The following is a 20,751-nucleotide window of genomic DNA, read 5'->3' as shown; positions in this document are numbered from 1 at the left end:
TTTTTTGACAGTCGAGGCAGTCAGTATCTCTCGGGATTTCTCAGGAAAGGGTGTTTGGTGTTTGCTCTGGTTGTGGCGAAGCTGGGATATTTTTGGGGAGTTTCTCTTGTCTGTCTTTCATCACTTGGATGAGAGAAGGAGGTATTTCGTATTTCTTTAGTTTCTAGTTTTATTCAAGTTTTTTTTTAACGGTGTTTATTGAGAATTTTACTAAGATAACTATATTGCAAATAAAATAATGCATAATGTTACGACGAATGAGTCTTGCAAGTATACTATATTATTACTATTATTAATATTATTACTAAAAGCGAGTTACATCCACACGCCTACATTCAAAAGATTGGATTGTTGCAACAAGAGTGGCATCACCTGCAAAAAAACCGACTTTCTTTCAAAGCCAAATAATTATTTGCAATTCAGTTTAAGAATTTCCACCATTTCTATTTTCCCATTAGTTTTAATCTTTCTTCTTTTGAGAGCGAGCTACAACAGCATGTCTACATTCAAAAGATTGGATTGATGCAATGAGACTAGCATCCTCTGCATGAGAAACCGACTTGTTTTCTAAGCCAAACAATTATTGGCAATTCAGTTTAAGTAAGTCCTCCATTTTCATTTTCTTCACATTAGTTTTAATCTTTCTTCTTTTGAGAGCGTGCTACAAACACACGTTTTACGTTCAAAAGATTGGATTGATGCAACGAGAGTAGCATCATCTGCATGAGCAACCGACTTGCTTTATAAGCGTTTTCTAAGCCTGACAACTTTTGATTCTTTATCTAGATGCCATTTATTTTCATTTATGCCAACATACGTTTTTATTGATGAAAATTTCATGTCACTTATTTACAAAAGAAATATTTCATAAGTAAATGTATGAAAATATATTTTCCTTTTATAGAGTAACATGGTATTGAGATATAAACCCCTTACACCTCAATTCTACCTGAATAAATGTTTAAACAGAAGACTCACTCCAACCACCCAGCATTAATTACTCTCCAAACACAGAAGGTATTCCATTCCCTCTCATTGTGATCAACGTTGAATTTGCAAACCCCCAGAGTTGATTAGCAATCAACTCTTTTCAATGGGAGGTCCTCTACCGCTGCCACTATTTTCCTACACATTCCAACGCCATTCCCAGGCACAGAATAATGCAATACAGCTTTGACCCTGTAACTTTAAACAGGGCTAGTCTCTCTCTCTCTCTCTCTCTCTCTCTCTCTCTCTATCTCTCTCTCTCTCTCTCTCCAACGAATAGTTTACTGTTTTCGAACTGACCATTTGGGGGTTCTCTTGCACTCTGTTTACAGCTGTCTTCTCTCGATGTTCAGAGTTTGATGTTGCTATTTTTTGTCTATTTAAACATTAATTTCTTTTATTAGTAAAAAAAAATAATAATGATATTCTAACTGTTTCGTTAAAAACATTCTTAGATCACAATTCTTCTGAATAAACAGAGAGAGAGAGAGAGAGAGAGAGAGAGAGAGAGAGAGAGAGAGAGAGAGAGAGAGAGAGAGAGAGAGTCAATGATACCAACATATATTTCTGACATCAGCAAATCTGAACTTTCCTCCGAGTAATATATTTTTAATATTGCCCTGATGTAGCGAGATATATCAAAGATATTTGTTCTTATGTTTCAGTGTCCCTTAATTCTTTTATTTATTTCATTATATATATATATATATATATATATATATATATATATATATATATATATATATATATATATATATATATTTTATATATAAAGCTTATATTAATATATATTTTTATTTATTGGGTAATAATAATAATAATAATACACTATAACTTGTCTGAGAATTTGGTGCATAAAAATCCATTCTTAAATCGTTATGTTTTGAAAAATAGAAGTTTTCACCTTTTGATAATAATAATAATAAAAATAATAATAATAATAATCGACACTCAACGGGAATATTCTCTCTCTCTCTCTCTCTCTCTCTCTCTCTCTCTCTCTCTCTCTCTCTCTCTCTCTCTCTCTCTCTCTCTCTCTCTCTCTCTCTCTCATGTTCTGCGCAGTAACTTGAAGGGTTCAATTGAAAATCATTTAAGTGTATTGAACTGTTTACTTAAAGGTTGAAAGATTCAATGGTAGTTTTAAGGTGTTATTTGTAAGACCAAGGTCTTGAATTTCTATGGAGACCGTAAGTCTTTCATTTGCACATGCGCAGAAGCGTTAAATGCGCAGTAGCCAATTGCAAGTGAGGCAAATCTGCGCATTTCCACTTATGTAAAAGTTGGAAATGTTTGGAATGCCAAGTTGGTGCTACTATAGCGTGAGGTCTACCGCCAAATGTCGCCTACCCAGGTGGAGGGTGAGGTCTACCGCGTGACCAGCGTCCCAGAGCCACGCACCTAACGATCGAACATATGAACTTCCCAAATTCATAAAAAACGTGACCTGTCCACGGGACCTGCCCAAATAAAAGGAAGCAAATGAAGGTCCTAAATCAGTTTTTCCCTCGGCCTACAAGAGATAGCATCGATTGAGGGGACTAAAAATGTTGTTGAAGGAGTTTTATAGAAGAGTCATTCTGACAGAAGCAGCACTCGCCTTTTTAAGAGAGTACAATCTCTTGGATACAGTTGAAGATGCAGATCTATTTGTGTCATTCTTAGATAATGTACGAAGTGTGTATCGCTAGAATAAATGTATGAAAATATATGATAACATGTTTGATGTACGAAGAGTGTATCGCTAGAATAAATGTATGGAAATATATGATAACATGTTTATTTTTACCTTTATTCCTTTTTTTTGAAAATAATTAGAAATCCAATTATCTATTAAGTTAAGTGTTTATTGCTTAAACAAATGTATGAAATGTGTTTTATCTATGAAGGACGAATAATTCAGCAGTAGACCTCACGCTATAGTACTAACGGGAGGTAGACCTCACGCTATAGTGTGGTAAACCTCACGCTATAGTAGCACCGCCAAGTTTGTGTTTTGTTAATAAGATTGACAAGTAACTTTTTTAATTTGCGTCAATAATAATAATAATAATAATAATAATAATAATAATAATAATAATAATAATAATAATAATATATCAGTTCCTTCTCCCACGCCTATTGACACAAAGGGCCTCGGTTAGATTTCCCCAGTCGTCTCTATCTTGCGCTTTTAATTCAATACTTCTCCATTCTTCATCTCCAACTTCGGGCTTCATAATCCTCAGCCATGTAGGCCTGAGTCTTCCAACTCTAGTGTCATTAATTGTAATTGTACTCTAAAAGTATGATTTTTCTATATAAAGAGTTTAAATATTTATTCATCAATAATATATAAACGATAAGAATTATTATGAATGTGTGGAGAATTTTTATCTGAATGGTTGAGTGGGAACTTAGTCCAGGAAAGTCTCCCTACGGCAATTACCCAAAGCTCAACAGGGGAGGATAATGAGCACTTACTCTCGGGACACAAACGCCCTGCTAATACTTTACTGCCATAGTTCACTAACCTTTCACCCTTAAATACAAAAGGAGGCAATTTTACTGTCCAGAGGCCGGAGAACTCCACACGTTAATTTGGAAATAATTTATGGCCTACTCTAGTTTTGTCAGGGCTAGAGTCATCTCACTCTAAGGCTCTGTTTCGACTCCGTCCCAGTGACCCCAGTGAGATGCTGTACAGGTATCTTACGTTAATGCAATTAGACAATAAAATAGGGGGGAACAGTGGAGTATAAAAGTATAAAGTAAAGTTAAATAGGGATCTTCACCTTCAAAGCACTAAGTTAAAGAGCGTACACTCGCCGATACCAACTTACCTCTGTCTGAGTAGGTTACTCTCAACACCTTGGGTACTTCTGACCCGTCCCATAGCATAAATGGGTAAAATTCATATGCGGTTAAGGATACCAAAATGTGTAATCTATTCCAAATGATTTATTACAGAAAAAAGGGATGGAAATAACTCGATGATTTTAACACAACAAAATTAAAAATTGGAAAAAATATCAGTAACTCAATTATAAGTTTTACATATGATAAAATGAATAAGTGAATTTACAACACAAAAAAATTGAAAACGTTAAACGGAATTAACTTGTGGATTAAACCTCAAACAGAATAAATAAGAGTCAAAAAATTCTGATCAACAATTTGTGCGGTAGGATGCTGTGAGGTCCCAACATGTGGTCAGTGACCTCAAGCAATTACCAAGATCAAAAAAATATGAATACATTAATTTCCATGCACGCAGCCCGAAAGATGTAATGCCAAAATAATACCTAAACTTAACTTATGAGAAATTGAAACTTATCTAAAGGGGGAATGGCCATTAGTTGAACTCACAAGATTTTTTTTTTCCTGTTGTGGGCGCCTGTGTCCTAAATGTGGCGGTCTTCAGTTTGCTCACTAGGCCTACAGCACTTAATTTGCAGAGTCAACGGCCCCCTCCAAGTTCTCCAACTAGCCCCCAAGACTGGAACCGACGTGCTGTAGAATTAGCAGCTATGCACTAACACTGGTCATCTGCTTGACCTCTACGTATTCTTGGTTAGTTATTGTGTAAGGGGACAGGCTAGTGATGGAGAGTGGGAGCACGAGGTTGACATTGGAGCCTGACTGGGCAGCTCCGTTTCGTACCGTGGCCTGTATGTTTGTGAGGTCGAGTTCAGGTCAGCTGCGTCCTCCTTCCTTCCCCCCAAAAAAAGCGTATCTTGGTGCGTGGGCCTACGATCTTGAGGTGCCAACTCTCATTTAGGACAGGCTAAAAAACCTTGTGCCTTGTGAATTTCAAGCAACACACTTATTTAGAATACAAGGAGAAATCTTGCAACTCCAGGGGGCAAAGATAATCCTAATTCTAAACAACTGGCATACAGAATAAAAAGGAAACTAAAAGGTAATTTAGCAAGTCGGGCTTACGTGTGTGGACAACCATACCTCCTAGACTAGCAGACTTGAGTTGTAATTAAGAGATTTAAAATACTGTACCTAAATACTTACTGTAGAATAATGTATACAAAAAACACAAAAGTATTAATCTTGGGACACTCGCTTAAGAAAGACACATTACTCACATTTTTCCCTGCCGTGACGTCACGAACAATAACAAAGTCTACGTATGAACTATGAAGAAGAAGAGTAGTGAAGAAAATTCTTCACACCCTGGGGATAAAGGGAGGAAAAGGAGAAGGGTTAGTGTAGACTAATGCAATGTGGATTAGGTGTTAGTATATGAGATGAGTATACTAAATGAATAAAGAATGAATGTGACTAGTTGCGCTATGCTATGTCAGCAATTGGCATTAAGTTGAACCGCAACCGCGTACAAGATGAGTGCGAAGTACGATTTACAAGCGAGGGTCAAACAAAAGTGGTACGATTACAGGCGGAAGTAAAACGGAGTTAACTATGACTTAGTACAAAAAGGGTAACTACAACTGCAAGATAAGAGTGGAGGGAAGGACAAATCAAAAACTTCAGCAGTCCTTCACATGGTTGATGAAGACTATGTAAAGCTACTACAAGATCTCCTGGAATAGGGCTCGTGCACGTTCAGCAGAGGCCCGTGTAGGTCTGTCGTGGCGGGGTGCCGCAATGACTACAGGAGACCTAGCTTCGGCTGTGGTCTCATCATTTCTCTCGGCCAGTTGGTCTCTAGGAGGACTGTCGAGATTTTCGAGGGGAGGGGTGTTAGGAGGTTCCTCCTCACTTGGTTCGGATAGTGTTTGGCCATTTTCGTTAACCTCCAAAGGTATGAGTCGGTTGACTGGACGTACATACTCTCCATTTGCGGAGCGGACCTTGACTGTTCTGATGTGGCCATCTCGACCTGGGTATACTTCGAGTATACGGGTCAAAGGGTACTCCTCTCGATTGACCTCGTCCAGAATCAACAAGCATAAATCTCCAACTCTAGGGATGTTCGGGTGGAGGCGACTAGACTTCTGGTGTCGTTCTCGAAGGGAACTGACATAGTCGTACTTCCACCTCTTCAGGAATGTTTGCAGCATGTTGGTCAGCTTCTGGTAATCTTTGCGGAGGATGTCCCCTTCTCAAAAAGTAGGATCAGTCAAGTCAGCCAGGTGGACTTGAGGTGCTAATGAGAGGGTTCGACCATAGAGTAGGTGGCTTGGGGTCAAAGGCGTATCAGTGGGGTCGTCAGCATCCAGATATGTTAGAGGCCGATCATTCACCACACATTCTACTTCTCGGACCAAGGTCACAAACTCATCATACGTAGGGTGGCAACGGTACGTGGCTTTGCGCAAGTTGAGTATGGTAAACCCAATCAAGCGCTCGTAAAACCCTCCTTGCCACGGGGCTCGAGGAGTGATGAACTTCCAAGTGAGGTTGTGGGCCCGTTTGAACCCGTCGATAACAGGGTGTTGCATGAGTTCTGTCAAGAGTGTCTGACCAGCTTGAAAGGTTGAGGCATTGTCAGACACAAGGCACTGTGGCATCCCAAATCGGGCAGCGAACCTTCGTATCGCTTGGACTAGTTCCACAACTGTCAAGGAAGTAGTAGTTTCTAAAGCTACTGCCCGCGTGGCAGCGCAGGTAAACAGCAGTACGTACACCATGTCCACATGTGAATGATGTACCTTGAAGCTGCCAGTGTAGTCCAGTCCAGTTACTCTGAAAGGGACCTCAGCATTGAGGCGGTTAGGGTGGACTGGAGCTAACGGTGGGGTTGGGTACGGCTGGCCTTGTACTCTTTTGCAATGTATGCACCGTTTGAGAATCTTCTTTACTTGCTGGCGCATTTGGGGAACCCAAAATTCCTTGCGCAAGTGGACAAGAAGAGTGGAGGTGTTACAGTGCAGCAGCACTTCATGCCAATGCTCAACAATAAGTTTCCAGAGAGCACAGTGGGACTCTAGGAGAATGGGGTCCATGTAGCCGGACTCCGGGGGTGCATCACTGAGGCGGGATCGACCTCTTAGAACACCGTTATTGTCAATATAGGGATTCCGTTGTCCGATAAAGGCTCGTTCATCGGACGTCAACAAGGCGGGTTTACCTTGCAATTGTCGTAATATTTGGGGGTAACTGGCCGCCTGTGACACACGAATGATGGCGGTAAGTGGTCTTCGTGGGAACCTTTGGACTAAATGGGGGAATTTGTGCTCGGCCCATCCGCTCGTCAGGCGCAGCAAGGCTGCATAGCTCCTAACTGCCTCATCAAGAGATGAGAAATGAGCAAATCTTTGAGTTTGCGGTGGCAAAAGTCTGATGGGACAAGCTTTTATCTCCCATTCAGTAGGGAATCTGCTTTGGTCTGGGTAAGCTGAGACGTCGATCAGCCAGGCTGGTCCATGAAGCCATAAGTTGGACTTGAGGACGACTTTGGCGGCTACTCCCCGCAACGCCAGGTCCGCGGGATTGCAGGACGTGGGGACATGCTTGAGAAGCAACCGACAGTTCAACCTTATACGGTTTATCTCCTCAACCCTATTGAGAACATATGGGGACGTGCTCTGCCGGCTGTGTACCCACTGCAGGGCCGTGGAGGCATCGGACCACACTGTCGTAGAGACGTATGTTTCTGGATGTAATTCTATCAGATACTGGGCTAGTCGGCATCCAAACAGGAGTGCGGTCAACTCAAGCTTGGGAATGGACTGACTCTCGTCCAATTCCAGCATACGTTTAGGGGTAACTCGTGCCTTGGCTGTGAGGAGCTGGCATTTACCTTCAATTGTGATCACGTAGCAAGCCACTCCAAAGGCTTGCTTGGAGGCATCTGCAAACACATGTAATGCAGCCTGGTGACCCTGATGTGCATTTCGTGGCACCTTAATGTTCTCGAGACCCTTGTATTTTTTTAAGAATGGCACCGAGCTCGCAGATCAATTCTTCGCTAAGGCGGGAATCCCAACTCTGATCCATCATCCAGAGTTTCTGAATGAAGAGCTTGCCGAGGATAGTGACCGGCGAGATCAGGCCAATAGGGTCGTAGATGGAAGAAAACAGAGAGACAACCTTCCTCTTGGTGTTGACGTGTGAGTAGTCCTCTAACATCAGTCCTGGGGGGAGCTTGACAGCTAATGTGTCATCCGCGGTGTTCCAGTCCAGACCGAGGTAATCTTGGGGGCCCATTTCGGTGAAGTCTCCCGAGATGGGGGCATTAGTGGTCCATTTGGCAAGGGGCATGTTGGCTTCCAGCATAATTTTTTCTATGGACTGTCTTTCGCTAAGGATGTCTGTGGGCGAGTCGTAGCAACGTTGAAAGTTGTCAACGTAGAAGCTTGTTTTAAGCTGTGAGGCAAGACTACTCGTTTGAGCATCCAGGTGGTGTTGGATTGTCTGGTTGAGCAAATATGGGCTCGAGGTGGCCCCAAACAGGACCACTTTGAAGCGGTACGCAACAACTTCGGACATACTGGAGTCCTTAAAGAAAAGAAACCAACAGTAATCACGGTGTTCCTGAGCGATCTCAATCCGCAGGAAAGCATTAGAGATGTCTGCCGTCAAACCAAATGGCTTTTCCCTAAACCGGAGGATCATGGACTGAATTTTTGAGGCCAAGTTTGGGCCGGTGTACAAGGATTCATTTAGAGACCTTGAATTTGGTCCCGATTTAGCCGAGGCATTGAATACTATGCGCATTGGTGTGGAGGTGGAATTTTTGAGGACAGGATGATGGGGTAGGTAGTGCATTTGTCCGTCATTATGAGGTTCTAGCTCGACCGGCTCGATAAAGCCCTCCTTTATGTACTCGTCAAGGATGGCTTGGTACTTGATGAATAACTGAGGGTCCTTACATTTTTTAAGGGACATCAGCTGGGCAAAAGCCCTACCAAAATTTATCTCTGGTCGGCTATCACTCTTGAAGGGTAGTTGCACTGTGTATCTTCCGTTTGCGTACCGTGTAGTACGCTTGAAGAGATCAACGGCCTGTGCCTCAAGATGGCTGAAGGGTTCATTGCTTATGCCCACAGCATCGAGTTTCCAAAGATTCTCGACGGGGGGCTCTACTCCCACAGGGTCTGTTACGCTGATGCGGTTTAGTGTGAGCGACAGACTATCAACCTCTGGGGGTTCTGTCCCTTCTCGTGACCAATCTGGCAGCTCTCCCCAAACCACATATCCACCTGGTGTACTGAACAAGTTGACACCCTTGATGTTGTGAGTGCGTTTCAGGAGTCGGGGAAGGTAATCGGCTCCGAGGATGATCTCTATGCCAGTGGCATTGTCATCTGGCTGCCTGTCTGCAAGACGTAGACCACTAGCCTCTAGAGTGCGAACTGCATGGGTATATCCAGGCGTCCTTATGTTCTTCCCCACGTTCGGGTTGACAATGGCAACGACCTTATGCTTGCGGCGACCAATTTTCAAATTGAACTGCACCAAGTCTGAACACTGAGGTGGTTCGTCCATGTTGAACGAGTTGAGTCGGAACACGATTTTTCCGACAGGAGCAAGGTTCAGTGACTTGACTACGTTGGGATGAACAAACGTGCGTTGGGCACCACAATCCAGGAAAACTCGGGTGGTGTGTTTAAGTTTTCCATTAATTAGATCGCCAGTGAAGGTGGGTAGAACAGCAGGGTTTATTTCGTTCGCCTGGTTGGTTTGCTCAGTCTCACTCGAGGCTATCTGATTAAGTTGAACAGAAGGTGGGTCTGTTCTTGGCCCATCAGGTTGGTGACCCACGGTCAAGATGTTAGGGCAGAGAGGCAATTTGTGGCCACGTTGGCAGTTCTGGCATGTAACATGGGCGGTGCAATCACGGGTAACATGTTGCGTCGAAAAACATTTAGTGCAACAGCCTAGTTGGTTCAACCGCGTTATTCGACTATTTGAATCGGGGAACCGGGGGCATTTTGTTGATGAGTGACCATTGTGGTCACAGAAAACACAATTGTACCGAACAGGGTTACCTGTTGGTGGGAGAGCTCTGGCCGGCTCCGGTGCACGCTTCTGAGTGGGTTTTGCTGGGTTTTGGGTTGGTGTGGATGGTGTCTTCGGCTTAAGGGCATCACTGGTTGCTCTATGGAAGGGCTTAGCCAATTTTGTAATTGAATTGCCGTTTACTCCAGAGTTAGAAGGTTTAACAGGAAGCCGGTCTTTGCTTGGCTCCGTCAACAGTTTGGCTAGCTCCTTTGTGCGTGCATGTTTGTATAGTCCATCCTTCAACTCTTGCAAGGACACGGATGTACTATTATAACGGCGATAAACTGTCTCCAAGAGAGCGGGGTTTAGCTTACTCAGGATGGCATGCTCCAACAGATCTTCGGACAAGGGGGCTTTGGTCACTTGCACGTATTCTTCCTCAGCATTGTTCCACTCCATCAGAAACCGTCTGAGGTCAGGGCCATCATCCGCTGGGGGGCTCATACTAAAGAGCTTCTTACGCAGCAAATGACGGTCAAGATCAGGGGATTCGTACTCCTGGACGAGGTTAGCGATGGTCCTCTCGTACAAACCCTCTGTCCAGATCCTGTTTCCAGCAAGACACCGGGCTGGTCCTCTTAGGCACCGTAGAAGGATCTTGTACTTATCCGCTGGGGAATATTTGGCAGATTCGTGTATGGTTTGACGGAAAAGGCTCCACCAACCCGTCCAACGTTCCCTACGACCTTCAAAAATGGGGGGATCAGGCTCAGAGGCAACGGACACATAAATAGTCTGCGGGTTTGCGCCAGGTGTTTGATTCTGGGCTTGGTTGCCAGTGGACTTATGGAACACAATGCTACTGAAGGCCGTTTCAATTCGTTTTGCACAGTCAACCAGCATTGGGTAATTCGCCACCACGGTTGGATGTTTATAATGAGACCGCCAAAACTGTTTGTATTCATTGAGTTTGTCCCTGATGCCTCCGATGTGAACGCTAAAGTGATCCAACCCAGGGGACAACATGCGTGAAAGATCTACTGAACTTAGGCTATGGAGGGCCAGATCTGCGTCCTCACATAGAAATTTGAAATCGACCTCCTGTTGCTCAAGCCGTGAGTTAAGTTCCTCCAAGCTGAGAGCTTCAGCCTGAGGTTGTGGAGGGTTACCGAGATTAAGAATTTGTAAAGACATTTTGGATGAAACCCTTGGATGTGCGGAGTTTGCAAATTCAAAGTTAAATAAATTCTTAAGATTTATGGGTATGTCTGAGGAATGGAAACTCACCCTACTCGAAAGGTTTGGGAAACTTGTGCGGCTATGTGTGCACAAGAAGTGACCATGGATTGGTTAAATGCACAATGAAAAAGTGTAGTAAGTGGCAATGACAATTTACAACTATACAGTATAGGCTAGCACCAAAATGACAAAAGTAAATAGAACTTAGATAGTCGCAAAAAATTACTCAATGTGACTAGTAGCACATGGAAATCGCAAAACAATTTAAACACCACTCGCGCTAAGGCTAAACTTGAAATTACCTCATGCAAAGGATAACTAAATCTCACTCACAACAGAGGACATTACATAAAGCTTTCCTCACACAGAGGTTAAACATAAAAGTTTCTCACAAAAAGGACAAAAGTGCAAAATTACACTAAGGTTAAGGGTAAAATTATTGATGCACTTGTCAAGTGGTAATCACAAGTAAACTAAGATACGCTACACATGGGTAAGACGACCTTTAACAAATTTTTAAGTGACTACGTGAAATTGTAGACTTAGCAATATCGCGCTAAAAGTTCTGTGACCAAGGACACGGGGTTAAGCTTACAAGAGGGGTTAGTAAGAAAATTACAGCACTTGCACAAAGGATGGTAAACCGAGGTACAAAATTATGGAAAAAAGTAGATTGGCAAATTAAGTCGAACAGAGCAAAATGAACGGTGCTCGCCTGGAGCAGTAAACAATGAAGTCTAAACAACGAAAGTGATATACCATAGTTCCAGTGTCTCGGAACTTTCTGGTTAAATGCCAAAATTAGGTGAACAGATCATATGAACCGACGGGCATAGAACTTCGCAAGTTAATAGTAAAACATGCAGCATGCAACCTAAATCGATGACCTGAACATATATAGTTCTGTCGTCTCAGAACTCATAAATAAACCTGGTTACACTGTCTTCCTTAAGCGTGTGTCAAATACTATAAAATTACAAAACTCTTCTCTCGTTCCAACTCAAGTCTGGGCATTACACTTTCTACAATGTGGCTGGTGCATGTGGGTAAGTGTGGTATAGCGAGGTATTTATTGCTTAATCAAGCTAGGTTACGTTAATTTAATTACCCAAAAGTCAAAGGTGAGAGATCCGGTTCGAAGGACCACTCGTGTGGAGAATTTTTATCTGAATGGTTGAGTGGGAACTTAGTCCAGGAAAGTCTCCCTACGGCAATTGCCCAAAGCTCAACAGGGGAGGATAATGAGCACTTACTCTCGGGACACAAACGCCCTGCTAATACTTTACTGCCATAGTTCACTAACCTTTCACTCTTAAATACAAAAGGAGGCAATTTTACTGTCCAGAGGCCGGAGAACTCCACACGTTAATTTGGAAATAATTTATGGCCTACTCTAGCTTTGTCAGGGCTAGAGTCATCTCACTCTAAGGCTCTGTTTCGACTCCGTCCCAGTGACCCCAGTGAGATGCTGTACAGGTATCTTACGTTAATGCAATTAGACAATAAAATAGGGGGGAACAGTGGAGTATAAAAGTATAAAGTAAAGTTAAATGGGGATCTTCACCTTCAAAGCACTAAGTTAAAGAGCGTACACTCGCCGATACCAACTTACCTCTGTCTGAGTAGGTTACTCTCAACACCTTGGGTACTTCTGACCCGTCCCATAGCATAAATGGGTAAAATTCATATGCGGTTAAGGATACCAAAATGTGTAATCTATTCCAAATGCTTTATTACAGAAAAAAGGGATGGAAATAACTCAATGATTTTAACACAACAAAATTAAAAATTGGAAAAAATATCAGTAACTCAATTATAAGTTTTACATATGATAAAATGAATAAGTGAATTTACAACACAAAAAAATTGAAAACGTTAAACGGAATTAACTTGTGGATTAAACCTCAAACAGAATAAATAAGAGTCAAAAAATTCTGATCAACAATTTGTGCGGTAGGATGCTGTGAGGTCCCAACATGTGGTCAGTGACCTCAAGCAATTACCAAGATCAAAAAAATATGAATACATTAATTTCCATGCACGCAGCCCGAAAGATGTAATGCCAAAATAATACCTAAACTTAACTTATGAGAAATTGAAACTTATCTAAAGGGGGAATGGCCATTAGTTGAACTCACAAGATTTTTTTTTTCCTGTTGTGGGCGCCCGTGTCCTAAATGTGGCGGTCTTCAGTTTGCTCACTAGGCCTACAGCACTTAATTTGCAGAGTCAACGGCCCCCTCCAAGTTCTCCAACTAGCCCCCAAGACTGGAACCGACGTGCTGTAGAATTAGCAGCTATGCACTAACACTGGTCATCTGCTTGACCTCTACGTATTCTTGGTTAGTTATTGTGTAAGGGGACAGGCTAGTGATGGAGAGTGGGAGCACGAGGTTGACATTGGAGCCTGACTGGGCAGCTCCGTTTCGTACCGTGGCCTGTATGTTTGTGAGGTCGAGTTCAGGTCAGCTGCATCCTCCTTCCTTCCCAAAAAAAAGCGTATCTTGGTGCGTGGGCCTACGATCTTGAGGTGCCAACTCTCATTTAGGACAGGCTCAAAAACCTTGTGCCTTGTGAATTTCAAGCAACACACTTATTTAGAATACAAGGAGAAATCTTGCAACTCCAGGGGGCAAAGATAATCCTAATTCTAAACAACTGGCATACAGAATAAAAAGGAAACTAAAAGGTAATTTAGCAAGTCGGGCTTACGTGTGTGGACAACCATACCTCCTAGACTAGCAGACTTGAGTTGTAATTAAGAGATTTAAAATACTGTACCTAAATACTTACGGTAGAATAATGTATACAAAAAACACAAAAGTATTAATCTTGGGACACTCGCTTAAGAAAGACACATTACTCACATTTTTCCCTGCCGTGACGTCACGAACAATAACAAAGTCTACGTATGAACTATGAAGAAGAAGAGTAGTGAAGAAAATTCTTCACAAAATGAATTAATTTAGTTTAAAACTTCCATTAAAGGTTTAAAGGTTTTTAAAGACTGCTCATGAATGGCAAAAGCAAGGGGCAGTGACATTGCCCTATCAAGCAGGACAATGCCCTAGAGCAGTGGTTCTTAACCTGGGGGTCGTTTGGGATTTCTTAAGGGGTCACAAAGGGTTCTGGAGAAAAATTTATTTTTCATATACATTATACACGTATTTGAAATAGCCAGTAGGGCTTTTATCAGTTTGATGAGTACAACACTGGTCACAAGTTGGGTGGTCTGCTGCACATTAACCATAGCCAGTGTTACCAAAATAGCGTTAAATTCCATTATAGCTCAATCGGATACTCCTCCAAGTCACGTGATACGTGACGTGAATAACGTGATATCTCTGACACCCTGCCATTGGTCAGCGGCCATGGGTGGGAGGGCTGCAAGGTGAACGAAATTTACATTATCCTCACCTTGTTTCATTAATGAAATTGTATAGGAGTAAACCATTTTGTATGATGTTGAATAGTTCTTTGGAGTTTATAATTTTATGGAATTTGTAGAGGCTAGGAAAGTGGAATTTTTCAAGGTTTTTGTTCTGTGGTGTTTCCAATAAAATTGTATAGGAGTAAACCATGGTCTTCCTGTAATATTTTTACTTGACCCTTTGACAAGGTTCATTATTTCCAAATCTATTATAGGGGGTCATAATAATACTCTGATTAGTCTCGGGGGGTCATGGGATGAAAAAGGTTAAGAACCACTCCTAGAGGCTGACCATATTACATATGATTAGCACCCAAACCTCCTCTCCACCCAAACAAGGACCAAGGAGGGCTAGGCAATGGCTGCTGATGACTCAGAAGATAGACCTATAGGCTCCCCAAACCTTCCATCCCTAGCTCACAAGAATGGTGAGGTTACAGCGAACAAAGGAACTAACGATTGTGAGCAGGACTCGAACCCCAGTCTGACGATCATCAGGCAAGGACGCTACCACCAGGCCATCACAATATACTATTTTTTAGATATTCTAAACCAAAATTTAGAACTGGCCACATTCGCCTTATACGGTCAGCGCGAATTTTAGAATTTCCGAGAAATGAATCAAAATTTGAGAGATGACCCATTAATCTCCTCTGCTCATCTCCTGAGACCAGGACTTGTCGGAGATGAAAGAGCATCATCTGTCCGCAGAGTAATCCTTGAAATCCTTATCAGGGTAATCCTTATCAGCGTTATCCTCTCCTATCTCGTATCATTTCGAAATATCAGTGAAGGAATTTGGTCGAAAGCAGATAGTGTCTTGTGAAGTTAGGTTCTACATTAAATGATTTGATTATTTCATTTGTTGTTCTTTTATTATATATATATGTATATATATATATATATATATATATATATATATATATATATATATATATATATATATATATATATATATATATATATATATATATATCACTGGGAGTTCCTTTATAAATGCTTCTGGCTGGGCAAGGATTCGAACCTACGCCCTTAGCAAAACCAATGCCTACTTGATTGGTAAAGTCATCCCTTAGGCAATGTTTGGGCTCATTGCATAGGTTCGAATTCTTGCCCCAGCCAGAAGCATTTATCATGAGTGAATTGCCTGTGGTTATACATTCCCAAAGGTAGAATTCGGTATTAAATGCCATTGTGGTTGATATTTACATTGATTAAAATCACGAGTGTTAGTGTTAGTAGGCAGTGGATGATGATGTAGGTGCAGAAAACTTCCACAATATTAACTTTCACACGAAGATCTTCAGCAACTTGTCAACCCATCTACATACAGCACACAATCCATTCTCTCTCTCTCTCTCTCTCTCTCTCTCTCTCTCTCTCTCTCTCTCTCTCTCTCTCTCTCTCTCTCTCTCTCTCTCTCATTAAGTTTTTTTTTTAAATAGTAATTCTATAGAAATATTTGTTTTTTTTTCAGTATTTTCTTTAAAGGTGACATCAAAAGATCTCAAAAAGTTACAAATTTCATGAAAATACCGGTTCATTCCTGCAAATTTTTATAAGTATGTGAATCATAAGTCCAAACTACATAATAAATATAATTGCCTATAACTGCAGTTCTTTTCATCACAAATGAGAGAAAATATTAACTTTTTATTCGGTTAACTGAAAGATAACCTAGTAAATTATCAAGGAGACCAGTAGTTCGGAAACTAAGCAGTAGATGGAGACACTTTCAAATCTAGGACACTAAAGTGGAAGTAACAGTTCTAGATATCTGTTTCGGATTTTTTTATCCTTGTTCTGTCAGTGTTGAAGGAAGACTAAGGAATTTTTTCCGTGAAATTCAGTGTATTTTGTCAGTGGTGGTGGAGTGCCTTCAAAATTTTATGTTGGTGAGTAAAAAGGTTTCATTTTTGTGGTGGTGTCATATTTTGGGTTATAAAAAAAGTCGATTAATCCTTTACGTTATTAAATTTGATATTAATACTACTGTGGTTAAGGACACTGGATTCCATTATTGGAAGGTTTTGAAAAGGAGTTGCAACTTTGTACGGTACAAATCTTAAACAGCTTCGCTTAAACTCCCAAGTTAGAACATTCTCCCTTTAATTTTGGTTTTAATTATGGGAGGCAAGTTAGCCTTTGTGTATGTAAGCAGTGATTCGAACAGTGCAATGAAATCCAAGTATATTTTACTGTGTATCTCCTAGTGTTGATTATGCTAACATAGTGTTAGTGGATTATCAGTGCTATACCAAGTTATTCAGATATGTCAAGATTATTAAGTGCTTTATCCTTATTTATTCGCCAGTGTGAATGGCTTTAATGCATAGTATAAAGGATTAGTGTAATCATTTTTTTTAATAAGTTACATTTGCACTGACTCGCCTCGTTGCCCTTTTAGCTCATAAGTTTTCTACTATCAAATTGGCTAAATTATCTTGTCCAACCAATCAGTGAACAGGAAACTTTTTAGAGCTAAAAGGGCACCCCTGCGAGTCCGTGAAAATCTGCCTCGCTAAAAATAATTGACTATAGTCATGCAACGTTACATTGATTTAATAAGTTTAAGTCAGTGTGTGATCATTCTAAATTTCATAATTTCCCGTAAAGACTAAAAACGCTGGCATAAATATTGCCTGCTATTTGGTTTTATAAATGGATAGATTGACGTTAAGGAGTTGTATTACTCTCACCAACTCTAAGGTAACTAAGTAAAGTTACGGTCGCCTGTATTTTACTGATATATGGTTGAGAACAGTAATTTTACGGATAATTTTATTAAAATTCCGTAGTTTTGTGTATAGTTTTATAACTTTGAAATAATTTCCTAAATTTCGCTACTAGAATATACTGTGAAACTCTATTTAAAACTGTTTAAAAAATTGATAAAAAGTCTTTAGTGTTCATTCAAGATTCTTTTAAAAACTATTTTTACTTATGATTAGTTTAATCTTCATAATCTCCTATTGACGTAAATGGCCTCGGTTAGATTTCGCCACTGATCTTAATATCTTGACCCTTTAATTCGATATTTCTCTAGTCTCACTTCACGCTTCAGTCCTCAGCCATGTAGGCCTGGGTCTTCCAACTCTTCTGTGGCGTTATGGAGCCTAGTTGAAAGCTTATATTTCATATATTATCTAAATAAATATCTTATTATATAGAATGCAGTTGCAAAGTTAGAGATGTGGGAAATCAATTTGCCTAGGTGTTATCTAAATTAATTTGTATGTAGAATTTACTCTTGTTAATTTTAAACCTTCAATTCCTTTAAAGCACCGAATTAGCAAATAGAAATGGCAATTAGTTTTGGTGCGTTTAATGAGATTAAGAGTCTTAGTGAAAATCTAACTTAGATTTTAGAGCAACAAACATATGTAAATTATCATAATTTCAGTTGGTTACATGAAGGTAATGAGGACTGATTGTTTTCACACAGGTATAATTAAATAACTATTTTTAAGTGTTAAACATTCAAGTACACAAAATTAAGATAGATTTAAAGGTGAATAGTTCGGTATTAATCAGAGCTGAAGTGTGGTTTGGGCTACTTTTAATTTAAAAATTAATATCTGTAGAATTTAGGAGAAAATTTATCCTCAATGTGGTCTGTTAAAGAGGCTGTAGTGTATAGAGTTCTACTATTAGCCGATAACTTTGAGCACTACTGTGGATTTTAGCATCATATCAAACAGTGATTACGAAAATTATAACCAGGTTGTTCGTTCGTATCATGAGTTCGAGAATTTGAAATTTTAAGATGTTCAGCGTCAACAAAAATAAGAAACTATGCCAGGAAGAAAGTGCCTGTGTGTCATGCCACGTCGTGCCTTCTTTGTCATATTTTGTCATGCTTTGTAATGCTTATTCATGCATTCTTTCTCTAGCTATTTACTTGCAAATTTATCATAATGCTAAGCACAGACATAAAATGAAAGTTAGCAAGTTGCTAAAGACTAAAGAGTTCCCAGAAATTTGTTTACTGTAGTTTGTGTATCACTGGTTTAAGAATTTTTTTTAACTTTTTAATATTCTTTTTTAAATTCATAGATCTGACACACCTTCACCACTGCAACCTAAAATCTTTTCCATATTCTCAGGTGCTGGTGGTCCTCAGTTTGGTGTTGATTTGGACATTTATTTGAAACTCTTTGAGAACTTATCTTGGACAGCTTTCTCCATAATCATTGTAAGTATTAAAAAATTCTTGCTTTTGCTCACGTGTCTCTATTTTGGATTTGTATTCCTTATATTATACTGAATTTTATGCTTTGCCGACTTAGTTCATTTAAGTTCAGTAATAATTATTAAATTTTTAATCGTATGACCTTCTAGTTCTTTTGATAAAAAGTTCATTGAAGTTCAGTAACTTTTGAAATGCCTTTATTTTTACATTTTAGTTTTTAATATACATCACTGAAGTTCAGGCTAACTATTGAATTTTTTTTATTTGTACGACCTTTTAGTTTTAATATATATTACATTGAAGTTTAAATATTTAGAATTTTTATTCGCTAACCCTTTAAGTTCCTGTTAAAGTAAGTTTCTTGGAGATATTAAAACTTTAAATTTCTTCCAGGTGGTGTCTGGTGTGGAGCAGAGCTACCAGCCTGGAATTTTTGTTTAGCCTCTGGATAAATGGAAGTTTTTCAGAGTCAAACTCCTGTGAAAACCTTTCACGACAAACATCAAATATAGCAACTTCAAGTCAACATCTGTGAAATCTTTCGTTAGGAGGCACTGGGCCTACCAAACACTGCAGAGTGTTGACTTGCCAAGCTGGTTATTGAAGCTTTTAACTCTGCAAATGTTAAAGGTGCCTAGTTTCAGTTTCAGGTTAATCTGGCAAATGTTAAAAGGTGGCTAGTTTCAGTTCCAGTTTAATCTGGCAAATGATAAAGATGGCTAGTTTCAGTTCCAAATGATAAAGGTGCCTAGTTTCAGTTGCAGTTTAATCTGGCAAATGTTAAAAGGTGCTTAGTTTCAGTTTCAGTTTAATCTGGCAAATGTTAAAAGGTGCCTAGTTTCAGTTCTAGTTTAATCTGGCAAATGATAAAGGTGCCTAGTTTCAGTTGCAGTTTAATCTGGAAAATGTTGAATGTGCCTAGTTTTAGTTGCAGTTTAATCTTGGCAAATGTTAAAAGGTGCCTAGTTTCAGAGTTCCAGTTGTAGTTTAATCTGGCAAATGTTAAAAGGTGGCTAGTTTCAGTTTCAGTTTACTATGGCAAAGGTTACAGGTGCCTAATTTGAGTTCCAGTTGCAGTTTAATCTGGCAAATGTTAAAAGGTGCCTAGTTTCAGTTCCAGTTTAATCTGGCAAATTATAAAGGTGCCTAGTTTCAGTTGCAGTTTAATCTGGCAAATGTTAAAAGGTGCCTAGTTTCAGTTCCAGTTTAATCTGGCAAATGATAAAGGTGCCTAGTTTCAGTTGCAGTTTAATCTGGCAAATGTTAAAAGGGGCTTAGTTTCAGTTTAATCTGGCAAATGATTAAGGTGCCTAGTATCAGATACAGTTTAATCTGGCAAATGTTAAAAAGTGCCTAGTTTCAGTTGCAGTTTAAACTGGCAAATGTTCAATGTGCCTAGTTGCAGTTTAATCTTAATCTTGGCAAATGTTAAAAGGTGCCTAGTTTGAGTTCCAGTTGCAGTTTAATCTGGAAAATGTTGAATGTGCCTAGTTTCAGTTGCAGTTTAATCTTGGCAAATGTTAAAAGGTGCCTAGTTTCAGAGTTCCAGTTGTAGTTTAATCTGGCAAATGTTAAAAGGTGGCTAGTTTCAGTTTCAGTTTACTTTGGCAAAGGTTACAGGTGCCTAGTTTGAGTTCCAGTTGCAGTTTAATCTGGCAAATGTTAAAAGGTGGCTTGTTTCAGTTTACTATGGCAAATGTTAAAGGTGCCTAGTTTGAGTTCCAGTTGCAGTTTAATCTGGCAAATGTTGAATGTGCCCAGTTTCAGTTTACTATGGCAAATGTTAAAGGTGCCTAGTGTGAGTTCCAGTTGCAGTTTAATCTGGCAAATGTTGAATGTGCCTAGTTTCAGTTTACTATGGCAAATGTTAAAGATGCCTAGTTAGAGTTCCAGTTGCAGTTTAATCTGGCAAATGTTGAATGTGCCTAGTTTCAGTTGCTGTTTACTATGGCAAATGTTACAGGTGCCTAGTTTGAGTTCCAGTTGCAGTTTAATCTGGCAAATGTTAAAAGGTGGCTTGTTTCAGTTTCAGTTTACTATGGCAAATGTTACAGGTGCCTAG

General features: G+C 40.0%; 1 long non-coding RNA gene across 4 annotated transcripts in view; it reads left to right on the top strand.

Moving 5' to 3' along the window:
• The first annotated feature begins 16,352 nt into the window (after positions 1–16,352).
• Positions 16,353–20,751, top strand: part of LOC137638274 (uncharacterized) — a 5,548-nt gene continuing 1,149 nt past the window's right edge. The window contains exons 1-4 of one of the 4 annotated variants that reach the window (XR_011043983.1): positions 16,353–16,392; positions 18,604–18,692; positions 19,083–20,216; positions 20,268–20,751. The exon at positions 20,268–20,751 is cut by the window's right edge and continues 1,149 nt beyond it. This is a non-coding gene — a long non-coding RNA (uncharacterized lncRNA). Of the gene's footprint in view, positions 16,393–16,429; positions 16,589–18,603; positions 18,693–19,082 lie in introns of those variants that run through there. The other 3 variants (XR_011043982.1, XR_011043980.1, XR_011043981.1) reach the window with 3 other exon arrangements.

This window comes from Palaemon carinicauda, chromosome 3 (assembly GCF_036898095.1).
Source record: "Palaemon carinicauda isolate YSFRI2023 chromosome 3, ASM3689809v2, whole genome shotgun sequence".
Classification (NCBI taxonomy): domain Eukaryota; kingdom Metazoa; phylum Arthropoda; class Malacostraca; order Decapoda; family Palaemonidae; genus Palaemon; species Palaemon carinicauda.
Note: the sequence above shows the minus strand (reverse complement) of the source record. Positions and strands in the feature narration are given on the sequence as shown.